This window comes from Psammomys obesus, unplaced genomic scaffold (genome assembly GCF_907164565.1).
Source record: "Psammomys obesus unplaced genomic scaffold, mPsaObe1.curated_primary_1811, whole genome shotgun sequence".
NCBI lineage: Eukaryota > Metazoa > Chordata > Mammalia > Rodentia > Muridae > Psammomys > Psammomys obesus.
Window position 1 is genome coordinate 75,463 of NW_026590050.1, and position 21,210 is coordinate 96,672.

Here is a 21,210-nt window from a genome sequence, read left to right on the forward strand (position 1 = left end):
GAGAGGAGCAGCCGCAGACCCTGAGCCCACTTCACACTGCTGTCCTGGGTTAGCTCCTGAGCTGGCCACTACCTTCCACCTGGGCCCCCAGACACCCCTCTCTTCCTTCCCTGAAGACAGGGTGGGCTGTCACTCAATTCTCACAGTGCCCTAAATAGCACAGTGCCATAGATAGCTGTGCCTGGATAGTCCCACAATTCTCCATCATAGTCCTTGCCTTCTCTTTACAGGCCAACAGAATGAGAGAAACTAGATATATGCAGGAAGAGGGGAGACAGGTAATAGGAATGGGAGGGACACTGAGCATGTAGGAAGAGATGGAAACCATGATCTATCCACATGGTGAGCTGGCCTGGAGCTGCCAGCTCTGCTGAGGACCAGAACTGCAATGAATGGAAGAAATATAGGACTGAGCACGTATGCTCTCCACATGAATAAAAACAAACTTATCATAGGGGGCACCTGGATTTGAACCAGGGACCTCTTGATCTGCAGTCAAATGCTCTACCCCTGAGCTATACCCCCTCCCTGACATAGGTCATTGGAAAGAGCCTTTCAACTTCACTGTCACTCTCAACATTCCTGAAATTTATTGTTAAGTTTGAATTCATCTCTCAAGACTTGGTAAGAGCAGGAGTTCTGCCTCCACAAGCTCAGTCCAGACAGGTCCTTCTGCAGGCCACAGTGTCACCATCTCTCCCCCTGCTGTGATATCGGCTCTCCCCACATCTCAGCCAGTGGGAACAGCACAGATGGAGACCTCAGGACAGAAGCTACTACAAGGGTCTCTAGGTCCACATGTCTTCAGTAACACCACAGGCCCTCTGTGTGGAGAGACCCTGACTAGTTTCTTGTGGCACATGTGGTACCTGCCTGTGAAGACTTCTCTCACCCATGGGTGATCTGTGTGTTAGCCCCTCAGGTGGTTGCTGGGCAGATACTGATGATACCTCTTCAGGCCTCAGTGGGTTGTTGAGGATCCCTGGCGGCAGAGCAGGAGGACACAGAGGGCCAGGGAATGCTGAGGCTCTGGCCTTTAGCTGGGCCTTCAGTCTGTCACCACTACACAAACCCACTGTCATGTATTTTAATAAAAATATATTGTACAATTCAATTTTTTGAAAACTCAATATTATTGTTATAAGATTATTAAGAAGAAAACCACACATAGCCCTGAATCCTTTTCTTTATTGCTCCTGTCACCCAGAGGGAGCCATTCTCCAAAGGCTTAGCTGTCTCTTCTAGTCTGTCCTGTGTAGTTATTAAAAATGCAAATAGCCTAGTTTTTTAAAATGTCTAGACATCAGGAAGTAAGTGACTCATAGATGAGGATTAATTTATGTCTTCTTCCATTCTCACTTCCCTGTTACAGTCATGTCCAGCTTTCGGTTGGATGACCTTCTATGTTTATTTCTTGATGATTTGTTAGCACTGTGTATAATCGATGTGAAGATATCTGGTAGAAATTTTGTTTTTCCTGAAGTTAAGCACAGTCTTATGTGTAACCTGTTTCATTTCCTTTTAGTATCTACATCCTCTTTAAACATTGAGTTCTCTATGAAACATCTTTTAGGATAATTTTCCATTCATGGATCATAATTCTACTTTCCCAGTAGAGACCCAGGCTCCTGCTCCTTTTGTTCTGGTTGCCCCCAAACCACACTGCCTGGTCAAGACCCTGTGACTTCCTTCACCTTCACCAGATCATTCTTTCTTTCCACCATCTCTCCTGTGTGCAAATGTCTCTCCCAGATTCGCAGTTCTTGAGTGTTTCTAATCAGAATGACATTCCTTCTTTTGGGAAATGAGCCCGCCCGTCCTGTGGGAGGTGAAGGAAAGTAACATTTCTGGCCTTTGTATTCCCCATGAGGCCCATGCTTCTTCCCACGGATACACTGAGAGTGTGTAGATTTAAGTTAGATATTTTCATACAATAACGTGACAGTTTGGGCGAGAATGGCCGCCATGGGTGTGTGTATTTGAGCGTTTGGTCCCCAGGTGGAGGACCTGTTTAGGGAGGTTTGGGAGGTTTGGGAGGTGTGGCCGTGCTGGAGGAGGTGTGTTCCTGGGTGTGTGTACTCTGAGGTTTGAAGGCCCATCACGCCCAGTCTTACTGTCTGCTTCCGGCTTGTGCATCAGATGTAATGTCCCAGTTACTGCTCCAGTGCCAGGGCTGCCTACCTGCTACCATGCTTCCCACCATGGTGATCCTGGAATAAGCTAAAAAGTGTTAGCGAACCCCCCAATTAATGGTTTTCTTTTATAGTAAGTTGCCCTGATCATTGTGGGTCTTCACAGCAACATAGTATTAGTATAGTAGCCAGGTAAGTAACTGCAGTGAGCGAGAACAATGTGTGCCGATAGGCACGTGTTGTAGGAGACCAGCAGAGGAGGCCGGAAACCAGCCGGCTTAGACAGATGAGGAGGAGCGATACAATAAAATAACGACACGCTGAAAAATAAAAGGTATAAAAGCCCAAAGCTCGGACCGAATGAAGAAGCCCCCCTTTTGAACACTCTCGCGTGAGCAACAGAATATGCTGACGCTCTGAGGGGACCTCCCCCTCCCCCTGCAGTTCTGACGAGCTTGCTTATCTGCCCTGGAAACACCGGAGCTGCCGGAGCGAGCGGAATCCCGGAGCACAGGAAGTGTCCCGAGTCCATACCTGTGGGCCGTCATCAGCCACGACAGAGACTCCTAGAGTCCAGGAGAGGTACCTCGCTACGAACATATTTTGTATTGACTCATAGTGATTGGATGTGTGTTCGCTGGATTGATATTATTAACGTGCTTTTTGTTAAACTGAAAACAAAGCCTCTAGTGTAATCTATCCTCGCCGACATCCCGCTCGGGGATTGGCCGGAATGTGCTCGCGACAGCAACAATATAGTAACACGGAATAGTAAGAGAAACTGATACCACAGCCGGCATTATTGTCCATGCTGCTTGTTGGAGGAATACGGAAGATGCTGGGACTTTGGATTAGGAAAGTAATTGAATGCTGTAATTGGGACTTAATAGGTCATACAAAAAGGAACTTGGAAAACAGTGGTACTCAGAGTAACGAGGTTGTGTAGGCCCAGCTCAAAATGCTTCAGGGGGAAAGAATATTAGCATTCCTAAGATATTTTAGCAAATAAGGTGTGTACCTTTTGCCCTTGTTTTACAAATCTGCCAGCAGCTAAACTGAAGAGTTTTGGACTAATGCTGTTGGCAGAGGAGATTCCAAGGCAAGATAGTGTTGATGTGTTATGTAGTTATTACTGACCACTCTTTTCAGATCTACAGTGAAAAGGCACAAGAAGGTCAACATGAAATACGAAATGGTAATACTGCTTCCTTGGAGTCATCTCCACCTTTGGCTCTTGCCTCCTCTTCAGCACAGAACACTGACCCAGAGTGTAGTGGTTTGATGAAGGCATCTCATTTAGGTCTGAGACCCTCAAAGTCGCTCACTCTTTATACATTTTCCAGTTGTGGGTCTCTGTGTTAATTTCCATCTACTGCTAGGAGAAACTTCTCTGATGTGGGTTGATCAAAGCACTGATCTGTGGCATCAGGAGTCATTTTATTGCTATGTTTCTTCAGCAGAAAAATTGTCATAGGTTTTTTTCCTAGGACCTATGATGTAGCTAGTCTCAGATTCACGGCTGCTCTAGCAGTACCAGCTATGGGTTCCATCTAATGGGGTGGGCCTTAAATGCATTTTTTTTAAAGTTGTGGTTACTCCCGTAACATTTGTATCACTACTGAACCAGCATGCCTTGTATGCGGGTGTTGTTGATTACTAGTATTTGTTATTGATTTATCTTTTAGTTAAGCAGCAATTATTCCTAAACTAACTGTATACACAAATCACCACACGGAGACTAGGATGTATTTAATTAACCTAGAGCACAATGCTGGGCAATAGTTACTCCATCCTAAACTTCCAATGAAAGAAATTTGAGTTCCAGTAAATAAAACCTCCAGTACAAGGAAAGGGTCTCTTCTTGTTGAATTAATGGTCAAAGAGGTCTCATGAACCCCATCTCCACATCACCAGTTATTCCCAAGGCTATTGGTTGCCCTCTACAGCGTGATGGTAAGGCCCTATTGCTGAAAACAAAATATGTTTCTTTTAAAATATTTTCATTATTTATTTGAGACTTCATACCATGTGTCTTGATCATATTCACCTTCACCTCCTTCTCGTAACTCCTCTTCACAGAGCCATCCCTCCTCTACACCCCAGGCTTTGTGTCCTCCAATTCCTGCTGTCCATATGCTGCTGGTGAGGAGCCGTCAGCTGCATCAGGGTTGACTTATCATGAGCCACACCCTTAAAGAAAACGTTTTCTCTCCCTTGTAAGCCATCAGTTGCTTAACACCCAGATGGCTGGGTTTGGCTTTTATGGGTGGGTGTGTAGAGTGAGCTAAATGCAGAGTTCCAGGCTCTGAACTAGGATAGAAGATGCTGGTCATGAGGAGGAGGCAGAAAACGGTGCAGAGCTGGCTCAGGGTTGGGCTTCATGAAAGAAAGCAGATGGTGTCAGGGTACTAGCAAGTCATGTCAGGGAGTGCAGCACAGGTTCAGAAATGTTTATTGGATGTACATGAGGCAGTTGGGGGTATAGCTCAGGGGTAGAGCATTTGACTACAGATCAAGAGGTCCCTGGTTCAAATCCAGGTGCCCCCTTCTTATTGTCTCCTTTCAATACAAGATAACGTATTGTGTTCCCTTGTGCTGTGTATTCTGCTCAGGCCTGGTCTCTGCTCTCTTCTCTGAGAGGAACTAGTATGGGACTCTTGTGGCACAGGCTGCACTCCAAGGCTCTATAAGGCTCACTCAGTGCAGTGAGGAGTCCCATGATGTGGAGCGGGCTTCTTCCTCTGAAACTTTCCATAGAACTCCCTCCTGAGCCCCTAGTCAGGGTGCTCCTCACTTCCGGTTCCCCCTAACCTGTGCTTTGGACTCCTATTTACACTCTGAGGAAAAAGGAAAATGACTGACTTCTGTTCATGTCCTCAACATGGCTGACAGTGACCAGAGGCTAATAAGTTCCATTGGTGTTTATTGAGTGAATAAATGATGGGGTGGAGTAATGAGCACCCTACTGATGTCTTGGAGGATAAAGTTCTCTCTTAGCTTTAGGTCTGGGCTATTAAAGACCCAGAACCAGCAGCTTTTGTCTTGGCCACTTTGTGTGAACTCAAGGAAAACACCACTGATAAGTGTCTTTTTTAGATCAAAACTGATGATGTCTTTATCCCACCGCAAGAGCGCAGGCATTGAGGTGGGCTAACTAAAGTTGGAGAGGAGAAGGGTTGAGGGCAGAATTAAATACAAAAATTTTGCCAGGTTCAAGATCATTAGAGGAAACAGTAGATCATGAACACACAGGAAGCCTGCTGTGGCGCCAAGGTTGAAGGGGTGCTAATGAGAAGTTGCCTTGACTATAAGGCTCAGGTGCAGCACATTTCACTACAGATCAAGAGGTCCCTGGTTCAAACCTATGTGCCCCCTTGATTAAATATGATTTTGGTGTTTAATTTACCATGCTCACCTTAGGCAGGACCTCAGTGAAGTCCTGAGGTCTCCATTAGTTGAAGTATATATATTTGCCTTATTTACATTGGGCTGGGCAGATATTTTGCCTACACTGTCTCAGTAACCTTACCATTTACCTTCCATACCCCATCCAACGCTATCCTCCTTAACCATTCCTAACAGGGATACCTTCCATCCATAATCTTATAAATACTTGATTATGTTTTTCATGTTGGTGTTTTCTCCATCCACACCATCCTTGGAGTCCTTCCTCCTGGCCTACATGGTTTCTTCTCCATGGTAACCCATCGTGGCATCCTCCTTCCTCCTCTCTTCCTGTCTGTCTATCTGTTTCTTGTAATTCTCCTGTTCCCAGCACCCAGGAACCTTAGCCAGCCTACCTCATTATGCCCTGCCCAGGTTTTAGGCCTTTAATCAACTAATTAGGAATAATGTCTTAGGCAGGTTTACACAACAAAGATAGGTGCTTCTGGGCAGTAATCAGATCTAAGGCTAGTAATTGGCATCAAAATACAAGCATCACACCAGCCCCCAACAATTCCCCTTTTGTGTATAAATATAAAAGCCATTTTTATATAATTATGAAACAATTATAAAAACCAATAGGTAAGACTATATATATAATGTCTAGTCTAAATGTGTTTGGCAATCTTGAAGAAAATATCTGTCTATGAGAGTTTAAAGTTTTGTACCTGTTATTTATTATAGTTTGTATCTACCAACCTAAAAAAGTCTATCTAGACCTAAAACATCTTTTTAATTCTTAAGCAACTAAACGAATTGTAAAACTCTGACTATCTGGTCTTCAACCCCCTCAGAGACGTGAGAAGGAATAAAATTAATTACCTGAGTAGATAGGAAGTTCTAGGAGCTTCCAAAATATTTTAAAAAATGACAGAGACAGTTTGCTTCCTGAACAGCCACCCAAAACTCTCTGTAACGTTGGAGCATCATCTTCAGCCTTCTGGCCCATTATCTTTGACAGACATATATGTGAAACAGGAACTATTTAGGTCTTGCTTATCCTGTTTTGTCAGAGTTTGACAGTCACCTTGGCCTGCATTTAAGCTTGCCCCTTTAGGCAGAATTCTTTCTGTCGTGCATAAAGCAAGGGCATTTTCTTTGCTCCAGGAGCTTGTTTGCCACATTTGAAGCCATCTCCATATGGAGGTACTTCAATGTTTATCATCTTCTTTGAGGTAGGCGGGGTACTGCCAGGAGATGACATGTCTCACAGTCAAAGAATCCTTAAAATAATAAAAACATTTTATTATAGTAATAATAAATACAATATATAATAATATAATAAATATTTTATTATAGTAAAAACATATTTATTATTTATGCCATGTTTTGTAGGTCTCTGAGGTTTTTGAAGACTTATCTGTTTATCTTTATATATCTATCTATGGAATATATCTACCTGTTAAACCTAAGATGTATCTTTTTGTGATAAATTAGTCTAGTATCTGACATGACCATGAGTTGATTAAGTAACAATTAACTTGTATTAATTATCCAAAACATCTTGTAATAGCAGTTTTTTTTAAAGTATTGGAAGTAAACCTTAAATTTGTATCAATATATCAAAACTTATAGGAGGGTAACAAAAATATACTTATTTTTGCATCCATATGCAAAATCCTATACCAATGAATTAATAACCTTATTTGAAAATAACAAATAAAGCCTGTAGTTGAGGAGTAGATTCAATAATCTACCTTTTGTCTTAACATTCCTATCATATATTTCTATATTCCCCTTTATTTTCATTCAACCCTTTTCTCCTTATCTAAGAAAGAAAGAGAAAAGAAAAAAGAAAAGAGAGAAATCCCTAAGTTTAAACTTATTTTCTCTCTGAATAAGACCATTAATAACTTATAACCGTCTCCTAATGACAATAAACATCTATAACCCCAAAAAAACAACCAAAAACCTACCCACCGCCCCTTAAGAGAAATGGGACATCATTCTCATGGGTTTTTCCAGCTGATTTTGGGGACAAAGAAATCCTACTTGGGGGCCCAAAGGAAACTGGGAAAAATGGTTAAGCAAGCTAGCATTAACATTTGTGATCCAGTCTCTGAATGTTGAGAAATTTCAACATAATAGGAGTGCTGTTTGGAGCATTCTGAAACTCTGGACCAATTGAAACCAGTAGCTTTCTCTAAAGCTCTCTTGGGAGCAGGCTTTGCTGAGGAAACACAGCTGAAGCCGTTGAGGCTGGAAGTTGCAGGATGCTGGAACAGATGTGTCAAGAGCGTCAGCACACTGTCAGGGCTGATCCAGTGTCACCCGTGTGTGGTTCTTTTGTTCTGCAAACTTATAATTTCTCACAAGCATTATACAGGCCTCAAATTATCAATGTATGAGATATGCAGGATGTACAGATCAATTCAGGATGGTTTCCTGCTCTTTGTATGAGCAGAAGAAAGGCATTTTTCCATAAGCCAGTCTGGTTGTAAACCAACCTGTAAACCAATTTTATCTATGCTATTTAAAAGAATGGTGTGTTAAGGTTTAAGGATATTGCAGCCTAGTTATTCAGGCTGTCATATCGGATCCTTATTATTCTGGGTGGAGTCCGAAGCCCTCTTTCTTTTCCTGTGACCTCTCCTTCCAACATAATATGGTCTCTGCCTTCCAGTAGGAACTTGTTGTAAGCATAGAATGATCCAGTTTAACAGTCCAATTTTTTATTTAGGTGTTACATTTTGATCTTCCCCAAAGGGAATAAATAATAGTATTATTGAATATATAAGCATCTTTATGTTGATAAATTAGGAAAAGGTTGTAAGGAGTTTCATAGAAATAATATTATTTTTATGAAGACAGGGTTTTTCTGTGTAGCCCTGGCTCTGCCTCTTTCCCAAGTGGTGGGGTTAAAGGCATTAATTAATTATGCTGTATTAGTTAGGGTTCCTATCAGTTTCTGTGAACTGCAGGTTGTTCTGAGTATTAATTGTTTTGCGATAGTTATTTAGCGCTGATTAAATTATCTTTCGTTTCTGTGGAAGCTCCACACTATAAAACTGTTAGGCTTCCCAGAATATAAATTAATTATTCATTTCGTGTTAGCCTGAGTTCCTGCATTTTATTCTGAATGTGGACTCAGACTAGGCTGGATGTTTCTGAGCGTCATTGTGGGAGCTGATCAGGGTTATTTCCTGTAGGCTCATCAAAAATCCTTCCTCTGTGGCAAGTGCTTTTGTTAAAAGTTCAGCAGAAGAAAGGAGAAGAGGACCTCCCCTATCAGTGGACTTGGGGAGGGGCATGGGTGAAGAAGAGGGTGAGAGGGTGAGATCGGGAGGGGAGGAGGGAGGGGCTTATGGGGGATACAAAGTGAATACAGTGTAATTAATAAAAATAAAAATAAAAAAGTTGAGCAAGTAGCAGCTGCATCTCTGATACCTTTGGCAGCACCTGTGCTAAGCTAGCATGCATGCAACCACATAAGTTTGGGGAATAAAGCTACTTTACTAAGGAATCATTTCTCCCTCCACCTTTTTTTTTTGGGGGGGGTGTTAAAGTTTGAAAATGGCTTGTGTCTCCCCAGTAGACCTTAGGAACAGCCAGCCATGTCTTCTTTTTTCTTTGTTTCTTTTTTTTTTTTTTTTTTTTTGGTTTTTGGTTTTTGGTTACTGTATTATTTAATTTTTTTCAAAGTGAAATAGCTTTTTTAAATTTATTTTTTATTTATTACAGTTTATTCACTTTGTATGACAGCTGTAGCCCCTTTCCTCATCCCCTCCCAATCCTGCCCTCCCTCCCTCTTCTCCTCCCATACCCCTCCTCAAGTCTGCTGAGAGGATCTAGTCTCTTTCCATCTGACCCTAGCCTATCAGGTCTCATCAAGACTGGCTGCAATGTCTTCCTCTGTAGCCTGGTAAAGCTGCCCCCCCGCAGGGGGAAGCGATCAAAGAGCCAGCCACTGAGTTCATGTGAGAGACAATTCCTGTTCCCCTTACTAGGGTACCCAATTGGAGACTCAGCTGCCATGGGCTGCATCTGAGCAGGGTTTCTAAGTTAACCCCATGCATGATCCTTGGTTGGAGTATCAGTCTCAGAAAAGACCCCTAGGCCCAGAGTTTTTGGTTCTGTGGTTCTCCTTGTGGAGCTCCTTCCTGTCCAGGTCTTTCTGCCTTTCTTTCATAGGATTCCCTGCACTCTGCCCAAAGTTTGGCTATGAGCCTCAGCATCTGCTTCGATACCCTGAAAGATCATGCTGAGTGAGGTATCCCAGAAGCAGAAAGATACACATGGTATATACTCACTTATAAGTGGATATTAGGCATATAATATAGGATAATCATACTAAAATCAGTACACCTAAAGAAGCTAAGCAAGAAGGAGGACCCTGGGTAAGATGCTCAATCCTCATTCAGTAAGACAGACGGGATGGACATTGGAAGAGGGAGAAAACAGGTAACAAGACAGGAGCCTACCACAGAGGGCCTCTGAAAGACTCTATCCATGTTTCTATGTTTTAAACATGTATCTATATTTACTTAAGTGTTTAGTTTGTCTCCGGTCTGCCCATAGTAGGCTGTCTTTTGTTTGTAGGTGTGTTTAAGAGCTGTGTTTTGTGTGTGTGTGTGTGTGTGTGTGTGTGTGTGTGTGTGTTTAAGAGACATGTAGGAGACAGTTTTTTACCTGAGTTTTTAGGTTTTTAAGCTTGAGTTGTCTTGCTGGGAGTTAATCTTCTCCCACCAAACTATGATAAGGTATGATTTTTAAGTGTGTGGATACATAAATTTAGTTGAGCAATGTATTTGTTGTTGTAAATTGACATGCCAAGATGGCAAAGACCACCAGGAGACCAACCTGAACAAAGAACAAAGAGCCTTTATTTCGGGCTTAACCTTGGACTCCCCACTGGCCAGTGCAGTGCACCAGCGAGGGACCCATGAGTAGCTGCAAAGCTAGTTTTTATTATGGTTTGAGCAAGGAACAGGACTTTCAGTTACATGATTGGTTCCCATTTAACAGAAGCAAGCTTATCGTAAACTGGTTGGTGCTGATCTAGGGGATGGGGGAAACTTCGTGGGGTGTTCAAGTAACAAGGTGGGCCCAGGTAACAAAAAAGTGTCCACTAGCTAAGCAAAGATTTCTGACTAAGCTTTAATTTGGCTGGTCGAGGGCTTGGGGGCTTTTCAAGACAGTTACTAGACTATTGTTTCTGATTTTCAGGGAGGTTATTGAGTTATTGTATCTCATTTCCATGGACTATAGTTTCATGTTCTGAGAAGCAGAAACAGGATCTTAGCAACTGTGGGAACATTACCAGGAAACAGAAGCTCAGGCCTACAGTATCAAGGCTGATTAGGAAGCCTGTCACGGTAGCACAGCTGCTGCAGCGCAGCTGCTTGGGGCCTTCATAAATAAAATGGTGTCAGACCATGTAATATTATTTATTCTCTGCCCCATAATTGTCATGGAGTATTATTTAACCTGCTATCATAATCAATAAAGCACAGACCTGTTATATTCTATAATTGTCTTATTTGCCTTTGGCTGGGCATATATTTTACCTATGCTGTCTCAATAACCTCACCATCCATCTCCCAGCCCCCATCGACCTTAGCTGGGCTACCTTCCATCCATAATCTTATAAATACTTGCTTATATTTCTCATCTTAGAGTTTTGTCCATCTATGTCATCCCTGGAGTTCTTCCTCCCGGCTCACATGGTTCCTTCTCCATGCCAACCCATCATGGCATCCTCCTTCCTCCTCTCTTCCTGACTGTCTCTAGTTGAGGTTTCTTGAATGAACTCCATAGCCTCCCTCTCTGGGCTGCCTAACAGAGGCTATTTGCTGTCTTTTATAGTATTATTGAGCCCTAAGAGAACGTAACAGAACTCTCCCATACGGGTACAGACCCTCATGACTGAATCCACACACTCCCCCCAACTACCTGGGTCTTCTCATCATGCACTTGTGTGCAATGTGAGAGGAATCTCGTGGGACGCAGGTGACCTGGGCAATGGAACAGGCAGCCTCTATTCGTGTGTCTGAGGCTTCAGGCAGAGTCGTTTTGTCACAGAGTCACATCACTGGGAACTTTAAGCACTGTGGGACAGAGGATTCGTTGGCCAAGGAACAAAGTAAAAAGAAAAAAAGCTAAAGTAAGAGAATTGACCAGCAAGAAAAGAGATACAAAGCGAAGGGTGGAAATGTGGGATGGGACAGAAGGTCTGGAGGCTGGAGTGGTAGCTCAGTGCTTAAGAGCACAGGTTGTTCCTGGAGATGACCCAGTTTGATTATTAACGCCCACTCGGCAGCTCACAACAATCTCTAACTCCAGCTCCAGGAGGTCTGACGTGCTTTTCTGGTCTCCTTGGGCTCCAGGAAACCATGTGTTGTGCAGGCATACACATAGGTAAAACACCCATACATATAAAAATCTTTTAAAGATTGTAGGGCATGGTGATGCTCCATGGTGGGGTGAGTGGGACAAACTCTTCCACGAACTTTACATCAGATCAACTGAACGTCCTCTGATTCAGGACATCCTGCCACGACGTAAGGTTTATGAAGCAACTAATTAACCTCTGAGGTAGACACGGATCACTAACCATTGATGAGACTCCCACTTATGATAGATAATCTGATATTCACAAAGGACACCGGCAGGGTCCTAGGAGGTGACTGTGTTGGATTGATCAGTAAAGGGAACAATAAAGGGAGAAGACAATTTTAGGCTTGCCAAAGAAGGGACACAGCAGTAGGGATCATCTGGATTTGAACTTAGAACCTGAATCTGCAGCCAAAATCTCTAACCTGACGTATACCCCTGTGGCGTGAGAGTTTCCTTGGTACGTTTTGCCTGTGCTGCTATGCCTGCAGGTCCCATAATATGCTGTGCATTTTGGTAGAGCAGACACATCCCCAGCTGACTCTTGAGTTTTCTGCTCCTCTCCCAGAGGCCCCTCATTCATCTCACAGGTTCTTTTCCACCATAAAGCACAATCTCAATTCCTATAATAATCCAGAACATCTGCCTCCTCCTCAGTCAGGACTGGATGGGTGTGAGGAGCAGTTTGGGAAATCAAGACTTGTCAGCAGATTCTTGTGGGAACAAGAATCATGTGGGATCCAATTATTTCACCCCACTTTTCAGTAGCCATGACCACGACTCAGCTCAGTGACACACATTTGAACATACTGGGCTTCGGTGGGACAGTCTTTGCTTTTCTGGGATGCTTTTTTCTATCTACGAGAATTTACAAGGCATCACTTTGGTCAAATCAGTCTTTATAAGCCAGGTGTAGGAGTACAAGCCTGTAATCCCAGCACTCAGGGAGGCAGAGGCAGGCGGTCTCTTTGAGTTTGAGGTCAGCCTAGTCTGCAAAGTGAGTCCAGGACCGCCAAGGCCACATGGAGAAACTCTGTCTCAAAAACCAAGCAAACAAAAATAAACCAGTCTTCATAAGAAGCACCCAAGCCACACAGCCAAGGATATATCTTAACTGGAAGGCTCCAGGTTCTCCACTTTCTGTGAACTGATTTAGTCAAGACCTCCTGCCATGGAGAGAGATCAGTTTTGGTTTTTCCCCAGCAGCAGAGTGCTACCTGCATTGCTTCTGGATTCTCTTTATGAACCAGTCAGTTCTCATGGGAAGGCAAACCCTTCTCATAGCATCTATGGCAGAAGCAGCCTGTCACGAATAGCTCACACAGTCATCACTTTACTCTGAAATGGGCTTTCAGCTCTGCAAGTTCAAGGATAGATAGATAGATAGATAGATAGATAGATAGATAGATAGATAGATAGATAGATATGTTGTGTATATATAAATATTGCCTCATTGTCGTCGTGACAGCCATTTTACACACTCTCAGCACTATTCCCTCACTATCTTTCCAACAGTGACCATCTGCAGGCCCTATACTTTGGAATCAAACAAGACAACCCAGTGGGTGTTTTGATGACATCCTACTGTTCCGACCTTACAAAAGAAACAAGTCCTCTTCCTGCCCAGAGAGCAGTGCTCTGCTGGCATCTCCTCAGCAGATGACATTACTGAGTAGTGACTGTGAAGAGTTCATCAATCCTCTGCTGATGTCCAGCCTTCTACAAGTCTTGGCCCCCAGGTAGTGTCTGTCCATGCTGGCACAGCCTCAGACTGCCCACCCCCAACCTTAGCCTGCCAATAGAGTCTTGAAATTCAGAAAGCAGTTCACCTCTCAGTGGGCAGCTCTGGACCACGCTGGGACCATTGCCCACTGAATGGGAGGCACTGAAGGAAGGTGTGCTCGAGTTCCGTTTCTGGTGCTGTGACGAAATGCCCTGGCAGGAGAGGCAGGTGGCTGAAGAAAGGGTTTATGTTAGCTCACAATTGCAGGTTACAGCCCCTTATTTCAGGGCAGTCAGCGATAACTTTAGGCTGTTGCTCACATCACATCTACAATGAAGAGCAGAGAAAAAGAAATGTATACATGCTTGTCAGCACGAAGCTCCTTTCTACACTCACTCAGTCCAGGGTACCTGCCTACGGAACAGTGCTGTGTCGTCATACATCCACTGGTTTATCTATCAACACAATCCCCTACAGGCATGCCCACAGACCAAGCTGATCCGCACAGTGTATCCTTCACTGAGACTTTATTTCCAAGATCAAATTGGCAATAAACTAACTGTCCTAGTGAGGATGAGAGAAGAATACAGATGGGGAAGCACAAGAATAGAGAGGACTCAGAATAGATAAGAGATCTGCTGTGTGCATTGTATTAATGTACTTCGGGGTTCCAGCCTTTGGGTCAGTGGATGAGTGTGGGTAAGAATGAAATCCACAGCAGTAAATAGGGAATAGTAGCATGATTCTAGGGACCTCAGCTAATGAAGATTTTCTAGTGCCATGTGGGGGGCGCGGGCTATGTTGAATGTTGTTAGACTGCAACCAGGAATAAGTAAAAGGACACTTGGATTTGAACCAGGGACCTCTTGATCTGCAGTCAAATTCTCTACCCCTGAGATATACCCCCAAGTTAGATGGGTATATCTAATGCTTCATTAGTATCTCTTCAACCTTGACTCCACACCCAAGATACCTAGTGCTCATTTTCTGCTGTTAATGATCAAAAAATTGACAAGATTTCTATAGTGACATTTTCCATCCCTTTTCTCGAAAACTTTGACTAGGCCAAGTCACCACACACACACACACACACACACACACGAGTGTGGACCAACTTTGACCTAGACAAGTTGCCTGGCTGCGCCTTTTTCTGTAAGTTCACACAAAGAGATAGGACAGGTCATTGATGACCCTCACATGAAGTCAGGGAGAGCCTTATCCATACTCCAAGTCCTCAGGAAGATACTCACGCTTACACTTCTGTAATGGAAGCTTTGATTCCTTTAGAAACCCAGATATGTTATGTATATGTGTTTTTATTTTAACCCCAAGAGTGAGTCTTTGCTGACTGGTAACAGCCTGCCTCATGCAGCACAGAGAGGGGCTTGGTCCAGGACTCTTTCTGAGCCCAGAAAGAGAAGGTGTGGCAGTTTGGAGAGACCAGAGATGGATGGATAGCGGCTTGGAGGAGACAGATGGAGAGCAACAGATCCAAAATCTCTGGGCACAGGGGTCTTTTCTGAGACTGATACTCCAGCCAAAGACCACTCATGGAGATGGCCTGGAGCCCCTGCACAGAGGTAGGCCATGGGAGTTTACTATCCAAGTGGGTTCCATAGTAATGGGGACAGGGACTGTCTCTGACAGGAACTGACTGGCCTGCTCTTTGATCCCCTCCCCCCAAAGAGGGAGCATCCTGACCAGGCCACAGAAGAAGACAATGCAGCCACTCCTGATGAGACCTGATAGACTAGGATCAGAGGGAAGGGTAGGAGGACCTCCCTTATCAGTGGACTGGGAGAGGGACACAGGTGGGGAAGAGAGAAGGTGGGATTGGGAGGGGAGGAGGGAAGGAGGTACAGGGGGGATACAAAGTGAATAAACTGTAGTTAATAAAAATAAAAATAAGTAAATAAATAAATAATGAGCACAACATCCTTGATCTTTTATTCATTCAATAAAGGTAGCTTGCTAGGTCCCCGAACTTGTCATACGAACATGTAACACATGGTCTATTTACTTCAAAAAGTCTTATTCTAAATAGAAGATAACCAAATGGGTGAAATGTTCCCCCAGAGCGGCACGGCGTAGGAAGTGGGGAGCACTGTGGGAGCGCGGGGGGGGGCTTCCTGAGAGATGAAACACTGCTACAAGCTGGTTCTGCCCCATGCAGCCCCTCAGTGAATGAGCCACAGGGTCACATACACAGGGGATATTCCATGCAGCAGGATGGACCTCAGAGATGCTTCTCAGAGAGCAGCACAGAGGCCTGAGGAGAATCCAGTGCACAGGTGAACACAGACCAGTGCTTACTGGGGCCCCATCCAGACAAAGAACATGATTGTGATATGGAGTTTTGGTTGGTTTTGGCTACCCAAGACATTTTAATGCCTAACATCTAAAAGAAACCCTAGGAAGGGGGCACCTGGATTTGAACCAGGGACCTCTTGATCTGCAGTCAAATGCTCTACCCCTGAGCTATACCCCCACCTGTTATTATTGTGTCTTTGGGAACTCAGAACCTGCATGGCCACTTCCTGGCTGTTAACTTCTGTCATGTGCACTTGGCAGTGCTCTCCCATCATCTGCTTCCTCCTGTGAGGCCCAGCCCTGAGCTGCCTCTGCACATCTGACTGCCAAGTCCTCAAAAATGGCTGGCATTTTCCTGCCTTAGAACCTAGCGGAGACAGGGGCATTAAGTCCAGGAGGCTTCAGCTGGTCCTGTTTCAACATCCTTCAGCCCAACTAGAGGAGCCATATGCAAATACACTGGCTGCTTAGCTGACCTTTGTAGGTGAATGGGAGGCAGGAGAGGACAGCAAGGAAGCTTCTCTGTCCACTGAGAAGTCCTTGGTCAGGCTCCCTAGAAGGGACAAATAAAGCATTCTCACTTACTAACTTAATGACCCAGGACAGTGGTTGATACCATGTGGTCAGCAGGTGACAGAGTCTTAGAACAGGGGTTTATTGGCATAAAATCCCTGAGCCTTGTCCTTGTACCTGTATAGACTCCCTCGTTATCACAGGTGTCCTGCACCACCCCACACAGGGATGTAGTATGCATGGGGACATCTCTTCCAATGTGCTAGAGGACCTGATCCACATCCATCACACTGGACTCTGTCAGAGTCTGGACTCACCGTGCCCTTCCCCATAAACCTACCACAGGACACCACGAATGCCCTCACGAATGCAGCCCCTGCTGCCCAGCATCTGTGAACCTCAGTGGGAGAATCGGTGTGCAAGATTGGAGTCCTGTTCTGCTTCCTGCCTGTGCTTTTGCCTCCAAATTCCCCACCCTCATTGTCTTCTTCCACCCCACTCTGGCCCTCAGCACATTCTTGTATTAGGAATCTTTTCTGTGGGTTTTATTTTTACCCTCTGCTGTTCTGAATTATCATTTTTCTGGTCCTAAATTTGAAGGGAAATCTCCAAATCTGAGACATTTTAAGCTTCCCCCAAGCCATCAGCTCATCAGCATCAGGGACCGGGTACAAAGAATGGGTCTTGAACAGTCAGAGATGTACTGAAGTAGGATCAGGACTCTGCCATATGGACCCTTCCTCTGGAAGCCGTAACACTGAAGCTAAAAGACCACACAGTATTAGTTTTGAGAGAAATCGTGTGTGTGTGTGTGTGTGTGTGTGTGTGTGTGTGTGTGTGTGTGTCCAAAAGACCTACTTGTACGACATCATCATGGTACTAGACATGTAAAGCATGCAGTTGGCATGTGGTGACTACCATCAACCCACCCCAGGGTTTCCTGTGAATATTCCGGAAGATCCCTGGATTCAGCCTGGGTCTTTCTAGGCACGATCACTAGATACAGAAAAACATCCCAGTGAAGGCTCATGTGAGACATGGAACTTCTCTGTCAAGTTTGGGGAGGTGACAACGTCCTCCAAAACTCCACTAGAGTCACTGACCTGGCGATACACATGACAGAAAGAAGCACTGGTCCCAGCGCTGTGCTGAACTGATTCTGTTTGGTTTTCTGGAATCTCTGTCACTCTGTAGAAGAGATGGGGCCCTCAGCACAGAGGAGGAGGAGCTCTGCATTTCCCTATGTCTTCAGTAGACACAGCGGCACAGGAGCTGTCCATGGTACAATGCAGACCTCCACCTCACTCAGGCTCCACATGGCCCTGCACACTGAGCTGTGGCCACAGCTGCCAAGAAAGTCAGGGTCTTTGGTGGGAACTTTATTCCAGGGTAACACCTAAAATAGGGACACGTGGCTGCTACACCCCAGATGCTGAGCCTGTAGAACAGATGGCCGTCACTGGCCACCACTGGATACAAACCAGGACATGAGCGGCTCAGGATCCCTGTGATCTGTGGAATCCATATGATCTATAGCTCTCTTATTCCCCTCTCCCCAAGAGCCTGAACATGCCCAGCTCTGATGAACCAATTGGATGTCTCCAAGTATGGTGTAACACCAGCCCAGTATCCCCCACTCCATTTTCCTTAGGGTCCTTTGAAGCTGCCCAGTGCAAATGTGTTGAATTCTGTTCTCTGAGAACCACTGCTAACAACCCTGCTTTTCTAGGTTTAGGGAACTCACTACATCCTAAAAGTGCTGAAGACTTGCTCACCTGAAAACCTTGAGATTCAATGGACACTCACAGCCAGCAGTCACATGAGGAATCTAATGGCAGGGCTGTGCCCTCCCTCACTGGGGTGAATCTCAAGCCATCTGAAAAAGAGGAAATGTGGGTCTATACCATGACTGTGGTCAATTAGTTTCCAAAATCACATGAAAAGGGGGCACCTGGATTTGAACCAGGGACCTCTTGATCTGCAGTCAAATGCTCTACCCCTGAGCTATACCCCCATTGGTACAAGTGTACACTGTTAATAATTTTCATCTGAGTGGTGATCTATTATGACTGACTATAAAGTTAAATTACAGGTCCTCACAGACCCACTCTCCAGAAGCTGCCAGACCTGACTGGTGAGATGCTTCCTCAGCTCTGCAGCTCTGCAGCCCATCCTTGAACAGCATCATCAGCCAAGGAAAAGGAGAGGAGCAGCCGCAGACCCTGAGCCCACTTCACACTGCTGTCCTGAGCTGTTCCAGAGCTGGCCACTACCTTCCACCTGGGCCCCCAGACACCACTCTCTTCCTTCCCTGAAAACAGGGTTGGCTGTCACTCAGAAGTTCTCACAGTGCCCTAGCTGGCACTTCATCAAGATTCTTCTCTGTATGTCTGGTACAGTCTTTAGCCTTTGAGGATGAAGCAAGTGAGCAGTGGGCTCTGGAAGGGGGAGAAAAGCTCATGGGAAAACATCCACCCTACACAGAGAGCTGGTTCTGTGATTGGTCTCCTTAGTTCTGACCACAGGTTCCCAGATAGCCATGGGGGGAGATATTTTATGGTTAGCCTTTCCTTTCTGGTCCCTGAACACTGGGTAGCTCTATCAGTGCTGTGCCTGGATAGTCTCACAATTCTCCGTCATAGTCCTTGCCTTCTCTTTACAAGACAACAGAATGAGAGAAACTAGATATATGCAGGAAGAGGGGAGACAGATGATAGGAATGGGAGGGACACTGAGCATGTAGGAAGAGATGGAAACCGTAATCTATCCACATGGTGGGCTGGCCTGGAGCTGCCAGCTCTGCTGAGGACCAGAACTGCAATGAATGGAAGAAATATAGGACTGAGCACGTATGCTCGCCACATGAATAAAAACAAATTTATAATAGGGGGCACCTGGATTTGAACCAGGGACCTCTTGATCTGCAGTCAAATGCTCTACCCCTGAGCTATACCCCCATTGGTACCAGTGTACACAGTTAATAATTTTCATCCAAGTGGTGATCTATTATGACTGACTATAAAGTTAAATTACAGGTCCTCACAGACCCACTCTCCAGAAGCTGCCAGACATGACTGGTGAGATGCTTCCTCAGCTCTGCAGCTCTGCAGCCCATCCTTGAACAGCATCATCAGCCAAGGAAAAGGAGAGGAGCAGCCTGCAGACCCTGAGCCCACTTCACACTGCTGACCTGGGTTAGCTCCTGAGCTGGGCAGCTGCCTTCCACCTGGGACCCCAGACACCCCTCTCTTCCTTCCCTGAATGCAGAATGGGTTGTCATTCAGAAGTTCTCACAGTGCCCTAGCTGGCACTTCATCAAGATTCCTCTCTGTATGTCTGGTACAGTCTTTAGCCTTTGAGGATGAAGCAAGTGAGCAGTGGGCTCTGGAAGGGGGAGAAAAGCTCATGGGAAAACATCCACCCTACACAGAGAGCTGGTTCTGTGATTGGTCTCCTTAGTTCTGACCACAGGTTCCCAGAGAGCCATGGGGGGAGATATTTTATGGTTAGCCTTTCCTTTCTGGTCCCTGAACACTGGCAATGAACAGACTCTGACCAGTTCACCTGTGGAGAGCATGGCTCTGGCAGGCCTCACCTTTCCCCACATTCTCTCTGCCTTGCTAAAAACCATTAAATTACAGTCCTAAACCCAGCCATCAAGGTCTGTTCCCTTATTTGGCCACTTCCTCCTCTTGAGGCTAACTACCATGGTCCAGCTATCAAAGTATTGAAATGTAGCAATCAACAGCCCCCTTCAGCCCACCTAATTAACATGTCCAATCAAAAGTAACCATCGCGTTCTAATACAAGGTTTCCCATTTTACCTTTATAAACAGCCGTTTGCCTCTGAGCGATGTCTACCTCCTCTCTCTCAGGGGCATTTTTTTTTTGTCTCCCTTTCTCTTGTTTCCTTCCCCTTCTCCTTCATTTTCTATCTCCTGTCTTTGTCTTTTATTCCCTGCTCTCTATCCCTCCAGGGCAAATAAATTTCCATTGTGCTGAGAACTTTATCTTGAGGTGTCTTGAGCTGATTTCAAGGTCCCTGTAGGCTGTCTGTATAACTACTATGCCTGAAAAAAAAAATCTCCATTATAGTCCTTGCCTTCTCTTTAAGAACCTAACAGAACCCTAGATCACAGAGATGTGCAGAAGGAGGAGAGACAGATCATCAGAATGGCAGGGACACTGAGTGAGATAATACATGGCTGGGCTGGCTTGCAGAAGGTGTGGTCCAGAGTGAAGGTTGATCTCACCTCAAGAGATCTGGGTTAAAAGTGGGTCTTCTCGCCTCAAATAATTTATTTCAGAAAAAAAATCTTGGGGCTGGAGAGATGGCTCAGAAGTTAAGAACACAGGCTGCTTTTCCAGAGAACCTGAGTTCAATTCCCAGTACCCATGTTGACATTTGCAACTGTCTGTATCTCTAACTCCAGTGTCAGGGGATCCAGTGCCCTCACACAAACATCCAGACATTCATGCAGAGGAAACACCAGTCGATTCTCATAAAAGGAAAATAAAGAAAAGAAAAAATCTCCCCACAGCTGTACCCAGCTGCTTGGGTTTTAGTTAATTCTGGATGGAGAGAAGCTGACAGCCAAGAACAGTCAATACAGTGCTCCTGCCATGAATGCTCCCCCTCCAGGCTCAGACCAGGACACATTCTACACCCCAGTTCTGTGTCCACATGACTTCATTCCATCTAAGCCATACCCAAGGCCCAATGTGGCCCATACACCCTGAGACCTCCCCTTCCTG

General features: G+C 45.0%; 6 non-coding genes across 6 annotated transcripts; 1 reads left to right on the forward strand and 5 right to left on the reverse strand.

The window, feature by feature from the left end:
* Nucleotides 1-453: 453 nt before the first annotated feature.
* Nucleotides 454-525, reverse strand: Trnac-gca (transfer RNA cysteine (anticodon GCA)). The gene has a single exon. It is a non-coding gene; the product is annotated as a tRNA-Cys (tRNA).
* Nucleotides 526-4,607: 4,082 nt separating this feature from the next.
* On the forward strand, nt 4,608-4,679 carry Trnac-aca (transfer RNA cysteine (anticodon ACA)). Its single transcript has one exon. It is a non-coding gene; the product is annotated as a tRNA-Cys (tRNA).
* Nucleotides 4,680-14,467: 9,788 nt separating this feature from the next.
* Nucleotides 14,468-14,539, reverse strand: Trnac-gca (transfer RNA cysteine (anticodon GCA)). The gene has a single exon. It is a non-coding gene; the product is annotated as a tRNA-Cys (tRNA).
* Nucleotides 14,540-16,048: 1,509 nt separating this feature from the next.
* Nucleotides 16,049-16,120, reverse strand: Trnac-gca (transfer RNA cysteine (anticodon GCA)). Its single transcript has one exon. It is a non-coding gene; the product is annotated as a tRNA-Cys (tRNA).
* A 2,277-nt stretch (nt 16,121-18,397) lies between these two features.
* On the reverse strand, nt 18,398-18,469 carry Trnac-gca (transfer RNA cysteine (anticodon GCA)). Its single transcript has one exon. It is a non-coding gene; the product is annotated as a tRNA-Cys (tRNA).
* Nucleotides 18,470-19,340: 871 nt separating this feature from the next.
* On the reverse strand, nt 19,341-19,412 carry Trnac-gca (transfer RNA cysteine (anticodon GCA)). Its single transcript has one exon. It is a non-coding gene; the product is annotated as a tRNA-Cys (tRNA).
* Nucleotides 19,413-21,210: the final 1,798 nt, after the last annotated feature.